This window comes from Lepisosteus oculatus, chromosome 9 (genome assembly GCF_040954835.1).
Source record: "Lepisosteus oculatus isolate fLepOcu1 chromosome 9, fLepOcu1.hap2, whole genome shotgun sequence".
NCBI lineage: Eukaryota > Metazoa > Chordata > Actinopteri > Semionotiformes > Lepisosteidae > Lepisosteus > Lepisosteus oculatus.
Window position 1 is genome coordinate 23,838,168 of NC_090704.1, and position 27,606 is coordinate 23,865,773.

Sequence of the window (27,606 nt, forward strand, 5' to 3'; positions counted from 1 at the left end):
GGAACCACTAAGCAACAGCTAGGTGGACTAAATTTCAGGATTTACTGTACTGAAGGAACAAATTAACATATTTCTTTACATTTGTTCTTTAGTTATGACACTGTGCATTTTAACCTCAAGGAGCTATCTGGAAAAATAAAATGCATCCATTACATTCAGATAAGCAGTGTAGCTTACCTGTCCATATAAACTTTTCTCAATCACCTTCCTTTCACTAAAAAACATTATGATAAAAATTAATTAGTGTGACATTGCTACTACATGGACAAAATACGAACTATATTTTGCAATAATAAAAAATGGTGACTAATTAACAATATATAGGCATCTTTTCTAGTGGCAGAACAATTAATCTATTTTAAAGCATATTCCTGTGTAAAAAAGATGGCCTCCTAACCACGATTGTGTTCGTACTTTTTCAATTTACCTACTGGATGTCTAAAACTTGCTTAGGTTTTTACTTTAATATGAGAGGCTTATAAAATAAAAATCACCACAACAAAATAGCACATTGGAAATGATAAATCTTAAACTTCAAACTGCAACTGTTCCATAACACTTTAGCGAGTATGGTACAATCGTGTTCCTATGTGAAGCAAGATCACTGGTAATTTACATCATTGTGTTTTCAACAACAACTACTTGGTCAGGCGCAATGTATCTAACCAGTTTCATACTGGGTACCTCATAATTGACACATGACAAATACAGTTCAATTCAGAAAATAAATAGTAATTCTGCATTGAAATGTGCAGAAATATGTCATGTTTATGTTTGTACCCTGTTAACTTCATAGAGATTAGACCTTAGAGAATTTAAAGATTCTGTGAAACAGGCAGTTTGACCAGAGGTGCCCAAACGTTTGCATACAACTGTATGTTGTTGCTGCATCTTTCAGGACAAGGCCCAAAATGCGTTTCCAACACATTTGATGACTTAGTGTTACTTAGTTGTTACTGCCCTCTGGTGGTTGTTGATTGAAACATAACATCCATTCAAACACGACCAGACATTTCTCCCACTGTCAATACTTCAGCAAAACTTCACATTTTATACCGGTGCCACAACAAATTGTTATTATGATAGAAATTTGTTTTAATATGACTAATATATTATTGTTGTAATGCAGTATGATCAGAGTTATACATAAGTACAATACAACAGTTTATTTTTGCGAAGGTTCAGTGTTCAATGTCAATGTTCTAGTCATTACAACAAAGTCAGTCTATGGTAAACTATATCTAGGATTTGGAAAAATGCACATGAGCTAACACAACAATATGCACATGTTCTGTACTGTTAACAGACTGATTCATGCATTCGCAAAGAGAGAAAAAGCAATTTCACGAACTCAGCTGGGGAAGTGAGCTCAAAATAGAAAACAGTTGCTCTTTAAACATTTACGTATCACCATACTTAAAATGCTTAAAATAAAAACTTTATGTAAGCACTGATGCTTAACATACCACAACTGCAGCATGTAGGACTTACCCATCAGACAGCTGACTGATCAGAGGGACTTCATGAAACCATTTGGAATCAGTAGTCACCTCTTCAGTGGAGAGAAAAGAATTATTGTCGCATTAGAATTCTCATGGCATGCATAAAAAAGTGATCAATCCAATTAACATCCAAAAAAGGCAAAAAACATGTATTTATTCATAGATACAATTAGGATGCTGATTAAGATTTATTTATCTGTTTACCCATATAATTTAAATCATTTTCACACCTTAGCTCACAACACTTTTACTGCACCAGACTGTGGCACAATGGCTGCCCAGAGATCCCCAGACTTAATTGGAACCTTTTTCAGCCTTAACAGTAGATGTTACCAAAGCTTTCAAAACCCAACACTTGTGCATTAATCATTGACATGTTTTTATCTGAATTAGCTATACAAATAAAACTGAATTGAACTAAACTGATTTTTTGGATTATATGTTCCATTGTCTTTCACAATATCTTTCAGTATCTCAGCACCCACTGAATTTCTCTGCAGCTGCATTGGAAAATTTGTCAAAACATAACTTTTTTCAAAACCTTTATTTTTTCTAGAAACAAATGAAAATACTGACCTTTGGTGATTTTAGAACTTTTCTCATTAGCAATGGTAACATCTCTATTCTCCGTGCTAATGATCTCAGTAGAAGCTGTGCCACAAAGAAAACATCCTTTTAGTTGAATAGTTATTTCAGATAGTTTAGATCAATAGATACTGTAAATGTTTTTATAACAAAATGTGGATTACAGAAATGTTGAATATAATGTATGTACATGTTGTGGCTGGAAATTAAACAATCTGAAGATAATGAAGGATTCCTTCTTAATGTATTATTTTATGATACCTGCAACTTATTGCGTGTTTCCCTTTAAAAAGTTTTGATCTCAGTACATACATATTATTCTTTTCATACAGCCATATGATTGAAAAGCTTTGGAATTTTGTAATTGTAGGTGTTTATTAAACAAATTCTACAGTTCTGTAATCAGTAGTAAACCTGAAGATGTTGTCAACCTGCATCATTCCTTCTAGCCAACAAACTAAAACACATTAAATTGTGAACTTAATCATAGTTGCACCACTGCAAATTATTGGATCTAGAAACTTACCCTGTTTTCCAGACTGAAGTATTTCATTAAAATATTGCCTTTTAATACGGTCTTGCGTTTCTCTCTCAAAATCCTTCCTTTCCTGTAAACTCTCATTTAGCTTTTGCTGCTGGAGAGCAACCTTCCTTTTATAATATTCAAATGCCTGAGAATGACAGAAAACCTTTCACAAGTGGCTATTGTTTAATGAAAAAGGAAAGCCTCTCAACAAAAGATGAAAAGGTCCATCTCATTGTTGAACATCTTGTTAGCAGTAGAAAACTTCCCATCCATAAGGTCACTACAGGAGACTCCAATCTAATCTCAATCTACAGCACCCTGAAGCTGGGAAGCTGGGTCTGGTCAGAGCTCAGAAGAAGAAAGGCTGGGTCCGACATTACTTGGATGAAAGACTCTGTGTGTAGTTCAGAACCTTGCAGGCTGGATATAAGAGATTGAAGCAGCAATGTCTCTCCTCTAATGCTTAGGTAATGAAGAGGAGAGATCATCAACCACCCTCTTGGATCCTCTTGGGGAGATACCCCTGAGGGATACTTTAGAACAGCCAATTATGCAAAGCAGCATGTCTCTGGGATGTTACTTGGAATTAAAACCCACAACACGCAGAATAAATGCCACACAGGGAGGTGCCCAAGGCTGGAGATAAACCATGGGCTTTGGAGATGCAGTGCTATAACCATGAATTGGAGGCACCAAACACTACCAGAATATGGTGTTTTGGCACCTCTGTAGCATATCTTGGCATAACCACCCTAGAGTAGATGCACAATATAAGAGGTGCCAACATACCATGCTTATTGTGGTCACCGAGCATCCAAAGGTATTAGTTTAGGTTATTAATTTAAACCTATAGGTGCTCATCTTGGAAATACAACAAAATATAGCTGCAAGGTCAGTGTCAAGTCCGGAATTTGCATGAAGAAAAGTTCACCTTAAGAGGATGAATCCAAACATTCATTACTCCAGTACCTTTTTGTGCCTTCTAGCTCTGGTCTGATTCTTCAGCTGGGCCTGTCGCACCTCCCTCCGGGCATCTTCCTCTATTCTCATCTGTAAAGCCCTTTCTCTGATTTTCCACATCTGTAGAGCCATCAGTGAAAAGGCAAAGCCGATGAGAAACAGCAGAAAGCTAGATTGTGTTGAGCACAGAACAGCTACGCTACTAGACATTTATATTTATATGTCACCTGCTTATAGGTGGTACATTAAATATTGAGGAATCTGTTAGATCATGTGGAGCTGAATCTCTCCCCTTTTTACAATTTAGCAAATGAGGCCTTTGGGCATTTTTCAGCATATTAGGAGCATTCAGCAGCTGAATGTGGTCTGGGAAGCCCAAAGACAAAATAACTGGGAAAATAACATACCATACAGCAATGTACAGTGAGAATGTGAAAAAAAAACAAGAAACATGATTAAGCTGATGTAGAAAACCGATGAGGCTAAATACTGTATATTGATAATGCCGGTGATCTGAAAGCTGATAAATCAATGAAAGGGGTGAATAAACTATGTGTTTCAAAAGTGAGTTAAGCTACAGTGTGAAATGTAGGATTCATAAAAGCGTATGAAAAGTGTCTGAAGTCTAAGTGTGACAATACAGTAACATGATTCACTAAGGGTATCCACTCTGCAGAAATCTGTTCGGCTGGAAGAGGCGTATACACTATAAGGTGAGATAATTTTTTTAATGAGCATTTTGCAACATAAATGCTTAATTACTTGTCAGAAACACAACATCTTTTAAAACAGTTATGCTAGAGATCCTGTTATCTTTTGCTTGCTCCCCAATCATGCTGTATTAACAGAGGTGTCACAAGGTCACTTGCCAGAGTGGATATAAATGTCTCTAATCAGTTTAAGATGCAGAAGGAAACCAGCTATTAAAGATCTCCCATCCAGGTGATGACCAGGAGCAGCCCTGGGTCAAAATAAATCAAACTGTATTCTCATACCTCAGCCTGTCTGCATATCTCCTCTGTTTTCAGAGCTCCTGCCTGGTGCCTTCATAAACAACAACAGCAAAGAAAGCTTCATCCACAAGGCAATGTCAGACAGCAGCAGAGGAATTTGTGAATGTGGTATTTCCGTAGAGCAGATGTTCATCTTTTGGAAAACTTTGACTCAGTCAAGACTTCCACTTGCTTGCACAATTAATTAACTTAAGGCAAACCTTTACTTACAGTTGTATTCTTGACATCTAATGTTTAAACATAACAGTAAAATATTTACACATATTTACAGCGAAACAAAAAAAAATGTGATACAAATACAACAAATCAGGAATCCAAAAGGCAGGAACTTGCTGTTAAAGAGTGAGGAGCTTCTGTATGTTATTACCTGTCTCTGTTAGCCATAAACTGGTCTGAAATATTCTTGGATCCTTCCTCAAGGAGCCATTCCCTCACATCGGTGAAGCTGATATCCCTGGGAATCTCGTTCTGCTCCTGGAGCTCCAAGAACTTCTTCACTATTGTTTTCTGAAAGCCAGCACAGCCTTTTAATAGAGTGCCACACTCCCTTCATTGCAAGGTTCTCCTAAGCACTATTATAGCCGAGTGTTCACTTCAAAACCAACACTGACTTTTTCCATTAGATTTTTAATTTGAACTCACACCGATAGAATGTGTTTGCATATGTATAAGAGTGAAGGCTGAGCTACTGTAGTTTGTTGATCTAAACATTTCAATTTAAGATGTATATCTTGGATACAGTGGTTAACCTTGTTATCTCGCAACACTGGGGCCAGGGGCTCTATTCTGAGCCTGAGGTGATTTGTCTGTGTGGAGTTTATATGGTCTCCCCATATTCACATTGGTTTTTCACGGTTTGCTCTGGTTTTCTCCCACAGTCAAAAGCCATACTATACTGGTAGAAAAAAAGGTTTCTAGGAAAATTGGTTCTAGAGTGAATTTGTGTCTGTGTGTGTCTTGCAATGGACTTAATTCTGGTCAAGGGTGTATATCGTCTTAAGCCCGTTGCTTTCTGGGATAGGCCCCTGCTCCCTGCAGCCCTTAGATGAGGCGGTTAGATTAGATGACGTGGATGGAAAGGGATGGATGGAAGTTCAAGTCGTTTTTCAGCCTTGTCTGGCAAAGAAGACTTATAAATTCTGTTTTGGACTACACACAAAAGCTGCCTGTATTAACATGTGTTTGGAAAAATACATTTTTTTGCACTGAAAATGGATTAAAGTCTACTGAGCAGTACAGATAAGCAGTGAATGCTCCGATTCGGGTGGTACAATTAGTGGTTTTCCACAAAGAAAAACATCCAGATATATTGCCCAGCCTCAATGAATAAAAAAAACTATCGTTTTTTAACTCTGTTATCGTGAACAGAGAAGACTACAAGGCGACCTGTTTCAAATATTCAAAATCCTCACAGTCAAGTCTGCTTGTTGAATGCTGACTTCTTTCAAGAAACAGCTGGATGAGACTCACAGACCAATTAGCAAGTAATTACCAAACAGGCTAAAGAGCTTCTTCTCATTCGTAACTTTTCTTATGATATGAAACCCATATCCTGCATGCAGAAAGGACTATATGGGCTATAAACAACACAAAGTATCATGAAAAGATGTACAGTATGGCTGAACTAACAAGAAGAAGCTAAAATAGGCTAGAGCAGTGACAAACATAAGCAACAACATCGTCAGCGTCAAAACACTAAAACAGAAATGAGCTTCATAGCAATTAGAGAAGAAACTGAAAGAAAACATTGAAATTGATCCTTAGAATACAAACACAGTCAAGGTAGAGACTTCCTTGAAGATGACATGATGACAGCAGTATATTCAAAAGTGCATAATGGAGAGATCTTATGGAAGCCTTCATCTAGAAACGTTACTGATTGAGGGCTGGATAAAGGCAGAAGTCTATGATGAAGAGTCAGAATCAGATGGACGGTTGTTTAAAAACATCACACTTACCTGTTTAGTCACATAATTTTTGTCATACTGCAACTTCACATTGCTAAGGTAGTTATGATATTGATTGTATTCTTTCAAAGAGCAGAGGACCTGAAAACAGACAAAACATGTTTCAAGTACTGTCTAGGAGGTTAAATGTTTTTATTTTTATTTTACAAATCTAGAGCACAGTCAAGTACTCTGTGTTTGAATATCTATTGAGCATAAGGACTTTAGCACAAACCATAGGCCTGCTTTGATTACATCTACTATTACATGCTTTGATTACAACCAAAGGCCTGCCCACCGAATACATCTATGCTGGAGTGCAGACATGAGTTAAATCACGCTACTGGAAACTATTACAGCTAAATGAGCTAGAACCTGGTCTATTTTTTTTGACAACACCTCACTCCTTCACCATACCAAAAAAGCCTCATTCTTTGCACAAACTCCAAACAGCCTTACTTTCTTCTGCTCATTGATTAAGCCTCTGTTCTGCAGAGACTCCTGCATGCCCTTGCGATGGTAATAGGTGCGCAGGTGGGGGTCATGGAGGCTGTTGTACTTCGAATCCAAAAGGAAACCGTGGGGATCAGTCAGAGTGAAGTCAGGAGATGGCTGGTGCAGCTGAAATAGAAGGTAAGTATTTTATTAAAACATGATATGTACAGGTAAACACAGATATGTATCCCCCTATGTTTCTGAACATAAAAATGAGAATGTTTTTTTTCTCCCCCCTCCGAAGGCGGTCGCCAGTTTCTTGGAAGACTACTCCAGAATCGCTGTTATCATTTTTTTCTACGTTCTTGAAAATCAAATTCCAATTTCTCAGTCATTGTAGCCAACTAAAAATATCTACATTGCAAAAAGACAGTAAGCACAATAAGCTTTAAGGCATACAGTACAGCTGAATTTCAATAATGTGATCAATATACTGCGTCTAGAAAAATATATAACCTTACTCCTGATGTTATATGCACAAAGATGTCAAGGGAAGACAGTTTGCTTACAGTTTAATCATTACAGCAACCACATTATACTAACACACACAGAAATGTGTTAATGTGTCCCAGGTATCATTTCATATTATACAATTTTACATGTTGGTTTACCCCTAAAAAGAAAGAAAACCATGAATAAACATGTCATTTTTTACAATTTAAATGTTTGGATTTAAATAAGAATAAATGTATTCATGCTTTTCATTTTAGGTTACACTTACTTTCTCCGAAAGAGCAGTCCTGCAAAATTGAGGTTTAGACCCTGGGATTAACGGCAGTTTAGTGCCGACGGGTCTCTCCAACAGCTGCTGCTCTCCCTGCAGTGCATACAGCATGGTGTAGCAGCCCTGAAACACAGAACATAACTATCGTACCTCACAGAACCACAGCCAAAACGCCAGAAAAAACAAGCAGAGCTGATGGCAGAAATGATTTCATCTGTCACAGAGTGAAATAAAATGGGTGTGGGGGCAACAGCAGGTATCAAGGACAATGTTGACTTTGCATAGAAGTTTGTATAGAATGACCAGTGACTTCAATGAGGGTGGTAATATGTGTCTTTCTTTGTTCTGGGGCTTCCTACTGATCAAAGATGCTATTGCAAACATTGTTAATTACCACACAGTTCAGAGAAGACACATGGCATGTCAAAACTGGCCTAGCCGAGCCTCAGACCGAGGAGGTGGATCTAGAACATAACAATTCTAGAAAATCTAGAATGTTCTAGAGCAATCTTACACCTGGCCATCTGTATATAGCCATTTGATCAATGAGCCCCAAGAAGTTAGCTCTGCTTACACCCAAAACTATCAACCCCCCCCCCAAAGAAAGGTAGGGGGGCTTTAATAACCCCAGTGACAGAGCCAGAGCACACAGAAACAGAAGAAAAAGGAATAACCAATTTGTACCACAGCACCCAGGAGAGGGTTTGGACACCAGGGACTCTCTACAGTGAGCAAGGGAGGAAGGCTTTAGCATTGTCTTCCCCCCCTCTCTACTCAAAAAATTGACTCAGAGACAAATTGGGGGGCATATTAAAAAACAGACTCAGTCAGGACTGAGGAGGATCCCTAAGACTACACAGAGTTTCTTTGCTATGACAGAAGCAGGCACACCAGGTCTCCAACTGGGGCTGGGTTTGGGAGAATATTTGCAGCTGGACTTTTCCTTTGGAACTCTGGTTTTGGTAACTGGGGTCAAATGGGGCTCTTGAGCTGGTCTGCAATATGTTCTGTGAGTAAGTAAGTACCTCTGGTGGATAAGTTGTAATATTTGTTCTGTGGATTAGGCTATGATAGATACTGGAATTGCAAAGTACTGTAATACAAATGGAAATTATGTAGGATGACTTCTGGTCTGTGGATGCACTAGTGGTTCTGGAAGATAAAAAGAACTTGTTGCTGGGGGAAAAGGTCTTTAGAATTGCTAGGTGGCATAATCAGCTACAAAACTAACTTTTAAAAGCAGTCCCTGCATTTAAAGGCCACGGTTCCTGACATATCTTTTTATAGATAGGTAAGAAGAGTTACCCTAGGGTGTTCAGAGGGCTAAATCAGTTCATAACATTCTTTTTTTTTTCTTCTGCACAAACGAGTTGATTCTCTAAGTCTGTTTAGAGTTTTAGATTGGGAAGGCATATTCTCACCCAAGACATCTTAAGAGAACAAAAGAAAAGTACAGTACGTATATTCCCATAAAATACAGAAAGGGTTAACAATAAATTATTAACCCACGATTTCAGAAATAGAACACATAGCTGGAATTTTAAAATCATGTTCCATTTATTTTACCTTCTAGAGCTTTTAAAACAGTATTAGAAATATTACTACGAGGTGTACGTTTTTACTGTTTTACTAAACCTTACATTTTAAAGCTAAACTAATGCTGATTTTTTTTTTAAATTCACTACCTAAAAGTTCAAATATATAAACGTATGGATAGTACACTCACAGCTCCAGATCCCGGTTTCTTTCTCTCCATTTTTATCCCTGATATCGTTCCATTAATCCATTAATTAATTAATCTATTTTGAAAACAAATCCGTCGTGTTCGTGAGCGGTAAAACTTTATTTTGTATAATACGGACTTGAGCATAAACCACGGTATAACCAAAATGTTGTCTATTACGTCAGATCTGCAAAGCAGTTGCCTTATCTGACGTATCCAGCGTGTACAAGTAAAGACGTCATTAAAAGCTGCAGTATTCGTCCCTGTACGGACTTGTTTATATATATATATTAATAATTAGGTTTTAATGAGAAAATCCAGACAAAAGGGCGATGTCCGATTTAATGTTTAATTTGAATGTCGCCATTCTAACTCAAAGCCTTCACGGTATCAAACCTGTGTGGTCACACGTCCCAAACAGTCTGGCTCTGCCAGTGGAGCCGAGAGACCCCAAAAATATAACACACGATTTGCCTTTTAATAATTTACACCTCTAATCCTTTGGGATGGAAAAGAAGTGTAGAAATGCAATTTTAATTATGGTCAATTCTGGTATTGTAGCCATATATAGTTATACAGGTCTTGTCCTCAACAACTCAGGAGCTGGGTTCGAGCCAATGCAGTGAGGTACGAACTAGGGTGGGAGCGGCGAGGGCACAAGCCCTAGAACCCGAATCCGTTACAATAACAAAAGGACAGACAATGAAATATGGGCTATTTCGAACTCGCAAATGTGAGATATAAAGAGTTACTAAGTCAGAATTCAGAGTTGCTAAGTTGCAATTCTGAGATACCATAGCGCGTTTTTTTTTACTCCCTGGCGGAAACGGGCTTCCATAGAAAAGCCTGGAATGCAAGTGTAATCCTTACTTAAGGGGAGCCGGCTTTTAGAACTGGCTATAGTTGCTCACGGACATAGCGTTGGCTTTATGAACTACACCTCCCATAACGCACTACTCAAGTTTACGTCACAGTCCCTATTCTGCCTGGCTGTGGTGACCTCTAGCGGGTCCCTCTCAGTTCTGGCAGCTTTACCGTTGATCTTGTGCACTCACCGGCGTGCGCAAGAGGAACTCATACACGGCTCCCTTTTTTCAAGTTTATTTTCTAAAAAATAGAAGAAAATAAGGGAGCGTTTCCAGAAATACGTACAAGTCAGGTTTACAGCAGGCTGGTAGCAAGAGTCTGACTCCTACCCTCGTACATGTTGTTTTCCCCTGTTTACTATAACACCATTTAAACGCGACACAACATAACAACTCAACTCACTAAGAAATTAACTCACAACACACAGACAGTTTTCATCTAGCGACTTAACACAGTTAGCTAACGAAGTTCAATTTCGTCTCTGATAACCCGCAGAGCCCGAATACACTTTTGATACTCTTAAAACAAATATAAACGAGTAAACCTTAAACCGAAACTATGACATCAGTAAACATAAATTTACAGACCTTTTAAAAAAGCCTTATTACTTCAGATCTTACCTAACAAATTAGAAAGAACCATGGGAGAGAAAGTCAGGAAGCGAGGGTCTACCAGCCCGCACGAGGCGCTGTTCCCGATTCCCGTGCCCAGCTGCACATCACCTGGTTGCACAAGCTTGACTTTTCATTTTCATTACTATATTTTCAGGTTGTGTTTTTCAAACCACTACCGAATAAAAAACATATTTTAGAGGAAGATGTCAGCTTGATTAAAAAATATTGCTCCTTAAGCCTAGTCCCTTACTGTACTAATTCTGCCACCTACTGGACAAGGTAATAAATAAAACAAGAAGAAAATCATAGAATATAACACCCACATTACAGGCCAGCCAAGTAAAGGGTGTAAGATGACCAGGGGAAGGGTCATTCATAACAGGTATTTTCAGAATGACCTAGTTAAAATACTAGATATGGACCTGAGCAAAATGGCTGCCAAAAAGAATCAGCTGACCCGTATATGGAAAGGGTCTACCCTGAGAAACAATGAGACACAGCTGAGCCGCATCAGGAACCGAAATATAAGTGCCCCGGAGGCAGTGAACAGGGAGAAAGATAGAGAGGAAAGAGGTTTATGTGAAAGGTCGGACTAAGGAATAACGGACTACTGAAGGGAGAAAAGGTTTATGGTTTTTCGATTGCGGATTGGCTTTATTACGGACTTTTGGAACTCGGATCGGAACAGGATTAAGAGAGCGGATTACGGACTGGATTTGGAAGATAATTGGAGGAAGAAACGCCACGAAACTCAGGAAAGAAAAGTGTGGTGTGAGTACTTCTCTCATTTGCATAAACTTTCCCCCGGAGACACCACAAGGGATATCTGAAGGACTGAAAAGTGCACTGATTGTCACATTATCTAAGGTTGTCTTTTAAAATGTACTTGTATTCCATTAATAGCATCTATTGCATTGCCCGAGAAAATCAGAAATTACTGTATGTAATTTGTTGGAATTGGGTTCCTATGAAAAAGACTTGTGAAGAAACCCAGCTGGGACTCAAAACCCTTGGTATCTCTTCAGAAGAAGAGAATGCAATGTGCCCCAAGCAGTATGATTTTCAAAACACAGATTTAGTACCAGAAACCAATTTGTAGCTATTTTGTGACCCAGTGGTGAATAGCGGAGTTATTCCAAATCCACTAGATGGCGGTTCCTGACGGTTGAGTCCAGCGTTCTGCGCATGGGCAGTAGGGACTAAGAAGCAGTGAGTTACCGTTAAAAAGAACCCGTAACTTCTACAGAGTCGTAACGGTAAATACGGTGTCATTTCCCTAAATGAGTATAGAGGGGTATTTCATAGGATTGAGACAAGATTAGCAAGATGGATATTGGATTTTAACGGAGTACACTGAAGCAGTAGAGTATTTAGGCAACTACTCGGGCTGGGGATATCTGTTTATTGGTTTGTTAGTAATGGGTTTCACATGCTCCTTGTATTTTCTCTTCCTTCATTCTTTACAGGGACTTATGTTTAGCACCGTGTAAGTGTTCGCAATTGTAGGTATCGTACTAATTATCGTAATGTAGTTCTCGGTGAGGGCTGAGAGGTGAGCGGCTTATTTCTGAACGTGCTGCGTGAACCACTGCCGTATTTTGTGTATATAGAAATATCGTTATGTCTTTTTTATTTTTTTAAACCAGGAACATATCAGACCACATATTTCTAGGAGAGTAAAGAACCCAAAATGTGTCCTGTGCTAATTATTCTTTGCCAGGCTACATTTATAAGAACCTTTCATCTTGTGTTTTAATTGTAATACAGTGTATTAAAATGCACAATGCTTTGGTTTTGGGAGAGAGGTAAGAAGGGAAAGCAAATGGAAGAAAAGTCCAGAATAGGCTTCTAGGCTGTGGAAAAATGAGAATAGAATATGACGTATTCCAAGGAGAAGTCGGGGAAAAATAAGACCTTAAAAGAAATCAGCCTATCACTGTTTGCTGGGAGAATGGATGAATCCTGTCTAATGCTCAGCTGACACCCTGTTAAAAGCAATAAAAGACAATGTTAGTCCTCCGTGGTTAACCTACATTTGTTGTTGCTTTAAAACAGATAACGATGGAAGAACTGAATGACATGGTGGCGTGGGTGGCAGTGTCCATTATCCGAGTGCTGCTCCCAGCCATCTCCCTGTATGATGAAAAGAGGAGCCGGAGGAGAGTCTCCTAATCACCTTGCCTCTGAATTGTGGATGGTGTTCTTGAATGTGTCAACTCTCCCTTATCGACAAATAAGCCAAGAAGAAAGAATTCCCACCCCAGAGACTGTGCATCTTAATCATTCTGCAGACTCGGAGACTGACAGTGAGACTCTACAGGTTGTCTCTAAAAGCTTGAACCACTTTCACTGGATGTATTGAGTCAGTGTCAGTCTATGGTCTCCATATTAAATGAGATGTAAAGTCTCAAATTGTGCTTAATGAGTGTTTTCTTTAGTGTTTTAATGATCCTTTCTGGTAACCGAATGGATGTAGTGTTTTTTGCAATGGAATGTGCAGCAGCACTGTTTCAGGAGGATATACAAAAGGTAAAATAGTTCATAGCTCAATGGATATGACTTAAAATTGCAGTGGTTTCCAGTACTAAAACTAGTGGTAAAAGGAAATAATTCTATAAAGGTTATGAAGGCTTTAATCCATCCATTTTCTAACTGCATTATCCAATACAGGGTTGCAGGAAAGCCAGAGGCAGGATTCACTCACACCAGGGACAATTTTCACAAAAGCCAATTACTTGAAGACAACCCAAGCAAACACTTGTAGAACATACAAGCCCCACATCTGAGGATGAACTCATGGCCCCAGTGCTCTGAGACAGCACCACTGTGCCACTTCTTATGCTACTATATTCCAGTTAAATACCAGTGTTTACTGTTGCTTATTTTAGCCTGGAAGAGATGCATTATGATCATTTGATACTGGCAAATATTCTTGTAGCACAAGGAAAGCGGTGCAAACATATTTCCACTAGGGGGAACTGTCCTGCTTTGGCAACACAGTAAATTTATGGTATATACATTTATTATTTCTGGATAACCACTGTAAATAGACAAATTATATTTCCTAAAACAATTCAATATTTCCCACAGTACTGCATACAGTATTTAGCCTTTAGAATGTAATTTGCTCAATGTTAGTCTTGAAGCATGTAGTTAATACGGTAGAGGTACTATCATTTAACAGCATTCATGAGATACATTCAAACAGAATATTAATTCCATTGGAAGAGGGCCAGGGGAAGGGTCATTTATAACTGGTATTTTCGTAACGAAACGCTGTCTATTCTACTGTATAGACCTAGGCAAGATGGCCGCCACGGATACCCGGCTGACCCGCTGTTGGAAAAGATATATACGGCGAAACAATGAGACACAGGTGAGCTCCGTCAGGAAACGGAATAGAAATGCCACAGAAGCACTGAGCCGGGCGGAAGCTGGTAAGGTGAGAGCGTTTTGGAGGAACGAGAGATTTAGGAGTGTACTGGAAGGAATTTAAGAATAACGGACTATTGGATATGGGTTTTGGATACGGCGCGGAGAAGTGTGGACATACACATTTGGGGACTTAAGGATACTGGCAACGGATTGCGGAACGGATTTGGAGAGACATACGGACGAAGAACACAGAGGTTCAGTGTGGTGTGAGTTAAATCTCTTTTACACCTATTTCCCCCGGCGACGCCACACCATATATTCAATTGAATCTTTCAAAGAGAACAACCATTTCCCTGCAAAATTAGGCTTTTCTCTGTCACTTCCCAGGTGGCTCTGACAATCGGCTGCCGTTAAATTGTGGCTGTGGGCATCTGTTTCAATGGAGTTTGTACTCCCTCTTTAAGTGTGATATTAGAAATACATTTTTTTTTTGCTAAAAAACTGCTCTTTACAAATTAAAGATACGGCTATAAACTAATATGACGTTTTGGTTGTGAAGCCTTCTTCAGGTGTGTGGAGACGCGTATATTTTTAGACACATTTATTTAAAAACTAAGAGCTTTTTTTTAAATGGTAAGAATGGTAAATTGTGCCATGTGAAGTTCATTTTTCAGTTTCCACTGTCTACATTCCCGGGCACAGCCTAGATGTGGGTTAATATTTACCTATCGGATTAGCAAAGGTTAAAATAAAACAATTGAAACAGGATGAGGAAATGTGCACACACTCCTCTGACATACTCATGAGAGAGAGTCTTTCCCCGCTTGACATGCTTTGAGCTTATAAAGAGAGATCACCCACTGGAGAAGAACACGACTGTGAGTGACATCACTGTGAGGTCACAGGCATTGAGCAGGTCAGAAAATCAAGACTTCAAGGGGAAACTCAATCCTACCCAACATTAGAGACATGCCTACTTTTGCAAGTGCCAGCTTGATAATGGTTTAAGTTCCTTAGATATTTTTTAACTTCAGCTAGGTGTATGGCCTTTGACTTAAAAATCAGTAAATCATTAAGGAATGCTGGAAGGTTTATTAGACTTAAGATATTCTTACCAGGTCGAAACACCAGCACGGCACTGTAACCTTATTCTTTATAAAAATGTGAACATAAACTCTCTTTTAAACTGTACAGGCCTATTACAAAGCCAGTCGAAGTGGACAGCTCCACAGAGTAAACAGTCATATAATCCAATGCTTCTATGTGCCGAACAGGACTACTAGTATCAATATAACGGCAGTGTCAGTTTTTGTGCTTGATATGAACTGCCTAATGGGGCCATGTAGTAACTGTACTGTATATGAAGATGTGGTGATTGTTTTTATTTAACGTTATCCACCTGTTGCATAGGTTGTCTTGTGTTTTGTAATACGTAGTCTGTGGTGTTATTGATTTAGCTAGTAAAAATATATATATTATTCATCCATTGTGTGGTTTCTGCGTAAAAAAAAAAACCCGCATCCACAGAAACAAAAATCACAGATATGTGCCGAACAGGACTACTAGTATCAATATAACGGCAGCGTCAGTTTTTGTGCTTGATATGAACTGCCTAATGGGGCCACAGGAATAATGGAAGGCAGGTCAGATCCAGCACTTTTATTACAAACAAGCCTTTAAAGAAACACAAACAGAATGTACTTTTATGATTTGAAATATTTGTATATCTCCCCCCCCATATATTCAGTACTTAATTCAAAAAATGTTTTTTTAGATGCATGACTTTCTCATGATACATATCCTTTCCAAATACATTTTACTTTTGCTATTAAGGTCAGTAGTGAATAGTTTAGGAACATGTAAAGGTTTATTCCATGCTGAAAAAAGAAAAGAAACATTTCAGCTGTAGAGTCTTCTTCAGGTGTCCGTTCCCTTTTCTTTTCTTCTCCTTTGCGGCCTACGCGTGTTGACGCACTACCTACTTGAGCTACTGCAGAGTTTTCTTACATATTACTTACCACCATTTGCTTTGACTTGGAAAAACTATGCAGTATCTTTTGAAAAACAGCCCTTTCTTGTTCGTCTATTTCTGCCAGCCACGTGTTACTGGCAGTCCTCAAATGTGTCAACTACCGCGAGGAAGGCCTTCCACACTCCAGGCCTGCTTGTGCACACAGCCCCGCCTCCTCTTCTCCTTTGACCGATCTCTCGGTTCGTGTTCACGATGCAGGTCCAGTGCGGACCCCCGCCCTTCATCACACACCACTTGGAGTGGTCCACCATGATGCCGAAAGGCCTGGCCTCTGGCAGCTGCATCGTCTTCACGTTGTACACCTTGTGCGCCACAGAGCAATTCGACGGCAGAGGCCGATGAAGCTTCCCCCAGCTTTCGGCAAAGAGGTCGTCTCCTAAATAGTTAACCAGCAAACCTGAATAGAGATCTGAAACGGAACAGAGTCACAGGTTCCCTGTAAGAATCTGTCCCAGACACACTTTCTACCCAACCAAAAACAGGAAGTGCACTTGCTACCAAAACGTCAAACTGGAACCGAGAACAAGTGAATGTGTATTTCTTCCCCCCCTCTCTGAATGCTGTACTGTATTGGTTGCTACCCAGAACGTTCTTTTTTAAATCAGCACCACCAATATACAGTAGATCAAGTGTGAAGTGTGACATATTGCTTTTGAAGGGCAGTGTTTGAAACTTACTGGATTGTTCCTTTTCTACATAACCTTTTTTTAAATGTATTTAAATGACAACTGTTTCCAATAACCTTTAAAGTAACAGCAGAATGAGATCCTTGGATCAATTAATCAATTTCTTTTCAAAACTAGTTGAGATTAATGGAACAAACTGCACATGTTATTTAAGTCCTGGTTCCTTTCAAGAAACAGCAGGATGAGATCCTTGAATTAACTACTAAGAAATTAGCTAAATGGGCCAAATGTAACCTCTCGTGTTCTTAGGTATTAAATGGTATCTAAAGAAGCTACACAAGTTATATTTTTATCCTTTCTTATGTTTAAATCAACATACCAAGAGAAAAACATATGATTTAAATTGTTGTATAAATAAAAGATTGAAATATTCTATTAATCAATTTGTTCAAGAATTGGGCTTTACAGAATGTTAATAAAGCACCTACAAACTACCTCAGACACAAATCCTAAACCTAAATTACTACTGAGTATAAATTGATGCTTTACTAACATCCCATAAAATCTCTTTTGAAAGAAAGCGATGCTATGAAACCTTAAATCTAAAGTGTAACCGCAGAAACATGTAGGAAAGTTCAGTTGCCAGCTGGCAGATTGAGAAAGTTTCACCAAAACAAAGTATGCTTTTTTATATAAATACATCTTCAATTGGGAAAGGCTTTGAGTAAAAATAAACTGGATATTGTTCCACAAAATCTTTGTGAGAAAGTGGGTCTTGCTGGCTAGAAACAGCCAACATACAATAGAGTTAGACTTTGTAAAAATTAAATAAATTCAGATTCTGAGAGGCTCAATAAGTGCTTGTTCAGAGTAAATCAGACATCGTTGTCCAAGTTTCAGCAGTGATACATAATTCACTGAATACCAACACCAACAGGGTTGGACACTTTGGGATATCCAAGCGATCTCAAACGCGTCCGATAACTGCAACCTCTATGACCAGCTGGGCACCAGTGCTCTTGTACTGTTGTCAGTGAAAGAAAAACCATTAGTACAACTTATGCCAACTCTGACACTTAGCATCACTGTGGGGCTGTTAAGCACATATTTTGAAGAAATAAGTACATTTCATCATCTCTTCCAAGCTGGTACAGGTCTGGAACTGTGATAATTAATTTGTGATTTTAAAATGTAGAGGCATGCAAAAAATTAACTATTGATTCCAAATATCTAAAATGAGAAAAATAGCTGATGTGACATTTTCACTTCCCAGGAACAAACTGCAATAATGAAGCACAGAGATTGTTTATGGATCATGGCAACTGTGTTGTTCAATACTGTTTCTTTATCTTGAATTGGAAAATAGTTTCTAAAGAAGCGATCAGTTGGGAAACAAACGTGATCCATAGACTTTACTGATTTTTTTTCTGCAGACTCTAGCTCTGCCTTGAGTGGTGCTCACCATCATTAAATCTAGAGCATTTTGCAAAGCTGGTGAAAGTTTACCCTGCTAAAGATGTCAGGGGCAGCTGCTTAAACCAAGGCTCTTTCCTGGGATAGCATGTTCTCTGAGCCACACACTGAAGGTCTCTGTGGAAGGTTTGGGGGACGTGATAGTCAAAAGAGTATACATGGATATACTGGAGTTGCACAGCTGTAGAGACAAGAATGAAAAATAACCAAGAGTAAGCATGGCATTTTCATACATCCAGGTCAAATGCCCCCTTTCTTTTTCCATTAGTTTGGAGAGTTTCCTTTATTTATTTTCACTTGTTAAACTATCCTCCAAGTTCTAAAATGTTGACATACATTTTCAGCAGCCACAATACACATCATTTAGATTTAATTAGAAAGTCTAAGGCTATTTTGGTATTTATTTTCATCTGTATACACAATGAGGTGTAAGTCTATTAGTGTCCACCTATTCTCAGGGTTATATTAAGTTTGCATATGAAATTGAACCACCAACAGAAAATAACAGAATAGACTGGTTTTTGCCCACAGGTAAATTTAGAATAGGAAAAGAAAAGGTGCTCCAAACCAGAACAAGAACTGCAAATAACCAATACTTGAATCTTAAAATCTGGAAAAATTGTACCAAAGGCTTTCAGAAAGTGATAGACAGCTGTGATGTCAATGCCATGGACATACTAAAGCTCAGCAATCAAACTTGTTCAAGAAAAGGTTCACACAGCTGTATGTACATGTGAACGCCTACCTATGTCCTTGAAGGTGCTGTATGTGTAAGTCCCGCAGAAGAAGGTCTGTGCATTTTCATGCCCACTGGAGGGCAAGAATGATGTAGAATGATTTTGCACATCTGGAAGTTCTGGGGTGCTGTGAACCAGCCACACTCCTGTCTGTCTAACATCACAATCCCTGAAAAAGGTCACACAAGATATATTCAAATCTCTTATCGTTTTTGATCCGTCTGGTTTTTCAGTTTCAATGTTTTTAAAGGACAAGTCTGCTCTTTTTGAACGGAGTCCATTATCAAGCCTGCTTCCAGCTGACGAAGTCAATTAATCAATTAAGTTCAAGAATCAAACGAACTGTATAATTGATCAAACTAAACAAAAAATCTTCTATTTTGGGCTAGTTTTCAGTTCTCTTAATCTGACTTTTGGCTTTTTTGTCCAACCGAATTAAACTGAACATACTTCATGGCCAAAAGTCAGATTAAGAGAATTGAAAACCACAGTCCAAAATAGGACTATTCTTAATCCTATTAATTGTTTTCATTTCTTTTCAACTGACAATTGGCCATGAAGTATGTACATTTATCACTTAATCTCAACAATTTAATTTACTGTATTCATTTAGAAATGGGCTACTGTAAATTCAATTCAATAGAGCCCACAACAAGCATCTTTAGTTTTGTTTTACCCAGCAGATGATTTTTTTATTATAAACATCAGTATTATATTGACTTACAGAAGTGTTTTTAAACTCAGTGATTTTCACCAGGAGAAAAAGCTTTGAAGGCAACAGATTTGTTCTTAGCTTATGTGATGCCTCAGTCAAAGAAATGTAAATGGGGAAAAAAAATAATGAACAAAAACAAGATGGAAATATATACTTTAAAGCTTTATGATTCAAGTTTTAAAACCAGAAAACACAGAAAGCTGGTGTTGGTATTCTAAAGACACAGTATATACTTCGGACGTGCCATCATGTCTTGACCATACACAGTAAATCCTAAAATAAATGTTTTCTACTGAATCAATAATTTGGACAACATCTGCAGAATCACACGTGTAAATGTTCTACCCTGAAATAGTGTAAATGTTAAAATATTTTATTTTAGATATATATAAAATGAACAATTCACATCCTGCATATGTAGCAAACATTGCACTTGGCTTTAATCATAGGAATAAGCAAGCAAACCCAGCAAGTATTACAGATACAATTCTATTGTTTGTTGTGCTGTCTATGATGTTTTTTCCCCCCATTTTCTGTGTCCTTCTGTCTTGTACATTATAAAATGTTACTTACCTTAAAGTTTGTATTTGTATTGCACAAAAGGCTTTTGAATTATAAGAAAAACCTGTGAAAATAAACAAATCGAAAAGACAATGTATATCCTGACCTCACTTTCTGGGAGATGACACAAATAATAAATAAAGGTTTCTTACCTTTTTATGAATGTAGGACAAAAAAGGCTGCAAAGTCTGCCCCACTGCACTCTTGGAGTCATTCACCAATTTCTTCCCATATACCCAGCCATTGGTATGGTCATCCATGTAGAGGTATCGCAGACCTCTTCCTTCATCGTGGTCTGGCAGCTTATACAGAAGAAACCTGTATGATTCCAAAAACACATAAAAGAGTATCACATCCTGTGTACTGCTCTAGAACTGTGACACTGTACAATGTGTCCTGGGTGTTGGACAGTGTTAACTGTTGAGATCACTAGAAAATAAAAAGGGCACCTAAACAATACTAGTGTCTGTGGGTGCACTGGTGCTTCTGGGAGATGAACAGAACCTGTGGCAAGAGAAGAAGGGTCAAGCAGCCTTGATCATTTCTAGGTGATGTAGTGGCCTACAAAGCAAAAATAGCTCTTGTTTTTAGGGGTTGCCCATGTTTGACATGAGCATTGTGGCAAAACTGGAATAATCTTATGCGATTAGAGCTCATTTTCTGCATTTTAAACCAGCAGAGCTCTGTAGAACTGAACTGCAGCAGTTGACAAAGAGTCAACAGTTGACTAAAAGAAGCGAGGCAAGGCAAGCATCTCACAAACATTACTCTCCTCAAGAATACATTCTGGTGAATCGTTTCAAACCGAACTATTGAAAGGAAAAAAAGACTTAAAATCCAATAGTTATTCCATTTCTAAATTTGTCACAAGGGTGCTCACCAGCACCGCCAATGCAGACTTCTCTGAAGTCTTCATCGGAATGGACTCCACTGGAGGGAATTACCCCCAGTTGCTCGCAGAACAGTGACGTTCCACATTCTAATGTATCAAGGCGGAGAGAAGTTGCCATGGAGAATAAAATATTCACGTATTGGTACAATTGAACTTTTTTTAAGTTTTAGAACTCATAATATTGTAACTCATACGGCCACCATTGGTTGTGAGAGCCGGCTTACCAGCGCGGTGACGTCCCCGCCCTTCCCTGTGAATAGCAGGGACCGCAGCCGCCGGGCTGATGGGAGATTTCCCTTTAGTTCAGCTGGCTGGGTCCCTGTCGAGTGCAACGGAGGCCCAGGTTCGAGTCCCCAATGGTGGGGGTTCGACCTGAGGCGGCAGAGGAGAGGGCGCATACCCACGTGAACCCCGGAGCGTTACAATTTTTTTGAAAAAACAAACTTCATTAGGCTACTTTAGATTTAAACTGTATGTATTCTACGTACAAAGTTTTGACAAAGCTTTTATTTCGTCACCCCCATTTCAACTGATGTATATTTATTCATTTACCAGCTTTGTATTCTGTACACACAACATTTAATGGTGCTCGTATTTTATAGTACAAGCTTTGAGGTATAGCCAAGTTTACCTTATTTAGTTGAATGAAAGCGTTATGTTCCTCATACTGTCATTTTGTACTGGGACAGACAATATGAAATGTATTTAATAGTACACAGCTTGGAATAAGCAGCAATATTGCCAGTGATTCCTTAGTTTACTTCGCCTGTTATGAATCGAGGTTAAGTTTACAACATGAATGAACACAGTATCACTACATTTGTACAGGGATTGACGAGATAAAATTCAATTTAATCAAACTGCAAGCAGACAACGAAATTTAACAGCCGACTTGGATTTCGACCCTCCTGAGCCGTGTGACAAAACAGTGACGTCACGCGAGGGTGTTTTTTACCTTTTTGTACTAGTGCGCCCTTTAATACTGGCGCACTTGAAGTCCACACTTGCGCTACATTACAGAAGTGCGGATTTGTAGAAATGGCTTAGGGCGCAGGTCAAGAATTGGGACATGGCTTTTATCTCTGAAGCACCCAGAGATTTGGGGAAGGACATTAAACCGTTGTGGCTAAGCAAATAATTAGATTAATTGGGTAGGTAAGAGCCGAGTTGGAATTGAAGATTCATTTAACTGGTGAGTAATTGAATACTGGAGTCACACCTGAAGAAGGCTCCATGGCCAAAACTTTTTTTCAGCATGGAATAAACCTATTACTTGTTCCTTTGCAGCCTACGCATGCCGACGCAGCTACCCACCTGAACTATCAATGTAACATTACTTTTTCACAACAACTTTATTATCAGAGAACAGATTATTTGATCAGAAATAGTTCCAGTTTGCTGTTTGATTGTTGTACTGTCTTTTAATTGTTTGAATCTTAATTTATGCATTTGTACACTTACCTTTTAAGTTGCTTTAAAAATAATGAGGTAGTGAACATCCCACCTACCTTGACAGGTAACAAACTCTTTGTTTTGTTTTTCTCACATTAAAATGTAGGAGAAAAATGTTTGACACTTCCAAATTTTGTTTAACCTGTTATTAACATTGACGCGTTTAGCCAATTTCCGCCTGAAATTTCCTCCTCCTTAAACATTTGTTATATCTCTGCAGCAGAACATAGCAGGAGCCTGGTTCAGGTCTTAAATTGAAGGTAACCCCCTTGGCTTTGAGGGTGAACAGTCAAATTCCTTATATTTCTTAACGTGTCCACTCAGCAGACAGACATATGAAAAAAAAACAAAAAAAACAGCAGGCGACCATGTTTTTTTGGTCTTCAGAGGTCAGATTTTTTAACTTTATGCATGTCAAGAGCCTTGTTCTAGGTGACTACTAGCTTGGATACAAATCTGGGAAAAATTGATCAATTAGAAAAAATTCTACATCATGTTTTGTGAAGACTGAACCTGGAATGAAATTTCACGCCTATAATAAAAAATCCTAAAAATATTGAAAATAAGAATAATAACCATTGCAATTGCTATAAAAACTATTAGACACTGCTAGAGAGCCTTTATCTGCTGTTATGCAATGAAAAAAACCTCAGAGTTGCCTTCTGGTGTGAAAAAAAGGAGCACTGATAAAAAACTGATTGATTACCCCTTCTGAGTCAATGATTGACAGCTAAAAGGCAGGCGGAATGCAGCTCGAGGCTTCTAGAGGAAGTCTTACCCCCTAAGAGCTCTGAATGGCTGAAAATACAATGAATGAAAGCGGTTTTTACTAATCAGATCGCCTTATTTCTACCGGTCGTTCTTCAAACATTTACTATGAAGTCAATAATGTTCAAGTCTGGGTTATTTTGGATATATATCATGCTTCAGAATAAGGTAAAAACATGGGATATATATATATATATGCTGGTTTTTGCTTTTGCGGTTTTGTTGGTAAAAATGTATAATATTGACATGCTGTGCTGGCCGGGTGTTTTTATTGGGATTCTGCTAGTTCATTAATTTATTGGTTTATTGCATAATAGTGTCATATCTGTGGAAACAAACATTATGGTTTTGTTGTGATGATATTGGAGAATACGTTCATGTGAGAATTTGTGGAGCGGTTTAAAAGAAACGTGTCATCTGGGGGGACAGTGACCACGATCCAGGCAAACAGGTTTTTTCAATTTTTTTATTGATATCACATTACGTTATAAATTATAGAGCTTAACTTTCTGTATGCATCATATGAATGTTTAGATATTTGTTCTATTTATAGAACACTGCATTAATAATTATTGAACTTAATTTTCTATGTGTGCTTCATATGAAAGAAACTGACCGAAATAACATCATATGTAAACTGACACATTGATGTACTGTACACATGTATGCATAGCCCGTGGGGTGTGATTAATGGGCATTTCGACATAAATTTCTAGTTACGTAAAGGTTTCTAAAACTAGGACCTAGGACCTCAAGCACTTAACTACCACTATGTACCACTAAGTTGCCTTTTCTCACAAAAACTCTGAAATGGACAATGCGACTTAATTCTAATTGCGTCTTGTATCTAATGAGCTCTTTGAACCTCTTCAGTTGGAGTTTGGATACACAGTACAGAAACTACCATTGTTAAGTCAGTTAATGATTTTCCAGTGGCTTCTGGATCACTTGATGTGCTTTTTATTCAACTAAAATGCTGCTGGTGTCAATCACAGTCCCACACTGGATCACATGGAAACTTCCTTGGTTTAGCTCTTATTTATCAATACCACCACCAGAAACAAATTCATAAATCCTAGTTAAAAGTGATGTTATTGCACTAACCCGAGGTATTACATAGAGATTTGTACTGGAAACGTAACTATTTAATATTTATACACTGGCTCTTGGGCAACGTTTTTACCATTGTGGGCTTGGGTTTCACTGCTATCCTGCTGACAGATTAATTTGAAAATCAAATTCGATTACTACTATTCTGGTTTCTGTACTTTACAGGAGTCTGTCTGAAATTAAGACATAGATACAACAGAACATTTCTGAAAGCAAACCGTGACAAGACTGATATTAGCTCAACAACTGAAAAATTAATGCTATAACATTGATATGTGCCATTAGTTTTTTTGTGTATTATGTGTACTACTATAAGGAGCTTTGAGGGTTATTTAAAAACACTCAAAAATTAACATTATACTATTATTATTGTCCTTCAATGCATAGTCATGAGAATTGTGAAGAGAGAAAATCTCGCAATACTGCACTCACCACTCTGGGCAAGATGTCAAATTTGCCAAGCATGAACTGCGACTAATAGCACCAATGATCATAAGAGACGCTGACACATCGAGGCCACTCTGCGTGGCCTCTATGAACTGGGCTGTTAAATCTACACTAGAGCTAATGCTGAATTCAAACAATTCGAATTCCTTAATGCCATATCCTCTTCATTAAAGTCCAGGCACTACTGTTTTGTAAATCCTTTAGTCACTTCAAAATTGATACCCAAAATATAAACAAATAATTGTTCCACATAGACATGGAATACTTGTTTATTCTGAAATATAACTGTTCTATCTACATACACTTCACACTTTAAACTATAAATCCCACCATTTTCTAACTGCTTTTTCCCAATACAGGGTTGCAGGGGAGCTGCAGCTTATCCTGGCATGCAGTGAGCGCAAGGTGGTATACACGCTGGAGGGGACACCAGTCTATCACAGGACACACACAGATAGACACACACAACCTCACACCAAGGCCAATTGTCCCAGAAGCCAATTAAACTACCAGCGTGTCTTTGGACTGTGGGGGGAAACCCACGCAAACATGGGGAGAGCATACAAACTCCATGCAGACAGCACCCCAGGTCTGGAATTGAACCCAGGGCCCCAGTGCTACATGGCAGAAGCGCTATCCACTCCACACCCATGCTGGCCCTTTATATAGATTTTAATTTTCTTTTGATTGTGTTCCAGAGTACTTATTCTCAGTAGTCATAAAGGTAAGACAATGCAAACTGAAAAATTATTTTATTTTCTTAAATGTAGCACAAAAGGGACAACAGTGAACACTGATCCACCCCTCTTCATATTATACTCACTGGATATATATGGCATACAGTATATATGGGGAAACAGCCAAGTCCTGTCAGCTGCAAGTGGGCAGGGATGTTTTTGGTAACATTTGGTAGAAAACAGACCTTTTGCTCTTTGAGTAAGCAAAACATGCAGCTATCTGGAACCCGATTCTGTGATTTTTTTAAGGAGCATATTTGTGATTTTTAAAGTGGGCCTTAGTTTCTGATCATTAATATTCATGTTTTGTTTAGGTAACTTCAGTATACAAACTGCCAAGAACTGAAAAACGCAAGAGAGGTTACAGACACAAGTGGGCTGCTCAAGTGACCGTATTCATTAGGTTGCTAGTAGCTAGTAGTTTACTGATGAATCATGTGAAACTGTCTCTTGTACTGTAGGAATCCCAGGAACAGGTTTATCTCTAGAACAAATCTGACAGCTTGTCCCAGAGACAGTTCGCCCTCTCAATGCATGACATCATCCTGGCGCCCAAAAGCTGACACCAAACAAATAGCAGGTTTAAGTGAAATTGAGTCAGAAGTCCCTACCTTCTGGCTTCCTTCTGGGTCCAGCGAATGCACACACGCTACATACTCCTGCATGGCCTGTTCTTTGCTCATGTCCCCAAGCTGCTTCCAGGCCTGCCTGCAGCATCACAGCACAATGTGTAACCCATCAGCAGCCTTACAGAGCCCAGCTGGTAGAAACTCTTAACCGCTTTTCAGTAGGGCAAATGTTTTGTTTTCTATTTTTAATACAGTTCGGCAAGGAGACTGTGAATGCTAGAACTCAGCTTCTCGGGTATGTAATTTAGTCATAGTCTATCCCATAAGTTGACTGACAGATCTTACTTGCCTGGGATGTTATTTAGCCTTTAACAACTGAAATCCTACTTACACTCCCTGGTCTGTTGGGTTTCTTACAATATCTGTGAAAGTTCACACATTTACCTTTCTTTTTTTCTGGACAACACTGAAACCTATATTTAGTGTGGGTTTGTGGAGTCGCACAGATTTGTCTCTTGCCTTGTGTAACTTAAAATGAGTTTGTGCACAATACTTTAGCTATCGCTTACTGAAAGGAATACATATTCAACAACTGAAAAGGTATCAATGAGAAGAAGCAAACTTTAAGAATATGATTAGCTAGTCATCATGTGAACACAGGATAACAATGGCTGTTTCAAACAGCAAATCCACTGGAATTTAACTGTATTCCTATTTTAAATTCACAGGGGCAATATGCTCACTGTGTGGAAAATGATTCAATTTATTTTTTAAATGTGCTAGATATGATATATATATATATTGATATATATTTTATTACCCTGTTCATTTATGCCAACTGCTTATTTCTAAATTTTGCATATAAATAATGTATATAACTCAGTTTACGTGGCCAGTAGGTTTGTCAGTAATACAAAATGTTTGGAGAGTAGCAGAAAAGTCGTTTTGTACACTTCTATTCAACGTTCGTCAGTTAAAACGATCCCTTGGGGAACTAGAAAATATTGCTAGTGGTTTCTTCATCCAAACGTACTCAGTACTTTATAAACACGAAGGTCACCAACTACATGACAGCAGCTGATTATGCACATGCTGAGTGCACATTTTTAAGGTTTCAAACTAATTGACCTTGAGCCCGAAAACACATCAAACACGTC

The 27,606-nt window shown here is 38.5% G+C and overlaps 1 protein-coding gene and 1 long non-coding RNA gene across 2 annotated transcripts in view; both read left to right on the plus strand.

Annotated features, from left to right (window-relative positions):
- The window catches only part of LOC138241222 (acyl-CoA-binding domain-containing protein 6-like), a 496,682-nt gene that overhangs the window by 213,287 nt on the left and 255,789 nt on the right, over positions 1-27,606 (plus strand). The window lies entirely within an intron of this gene.
- Positions 12,039-13,377, plus strand: LOC138241139 (uncharacterized). The gene is made up of 2 exons (XR_011190319.1): positions 12,039-12,211; positions 13,011-13,377. It is a non-coding gene; the product is annotated as an uncharacterized lncRNA (long non-coding RNA).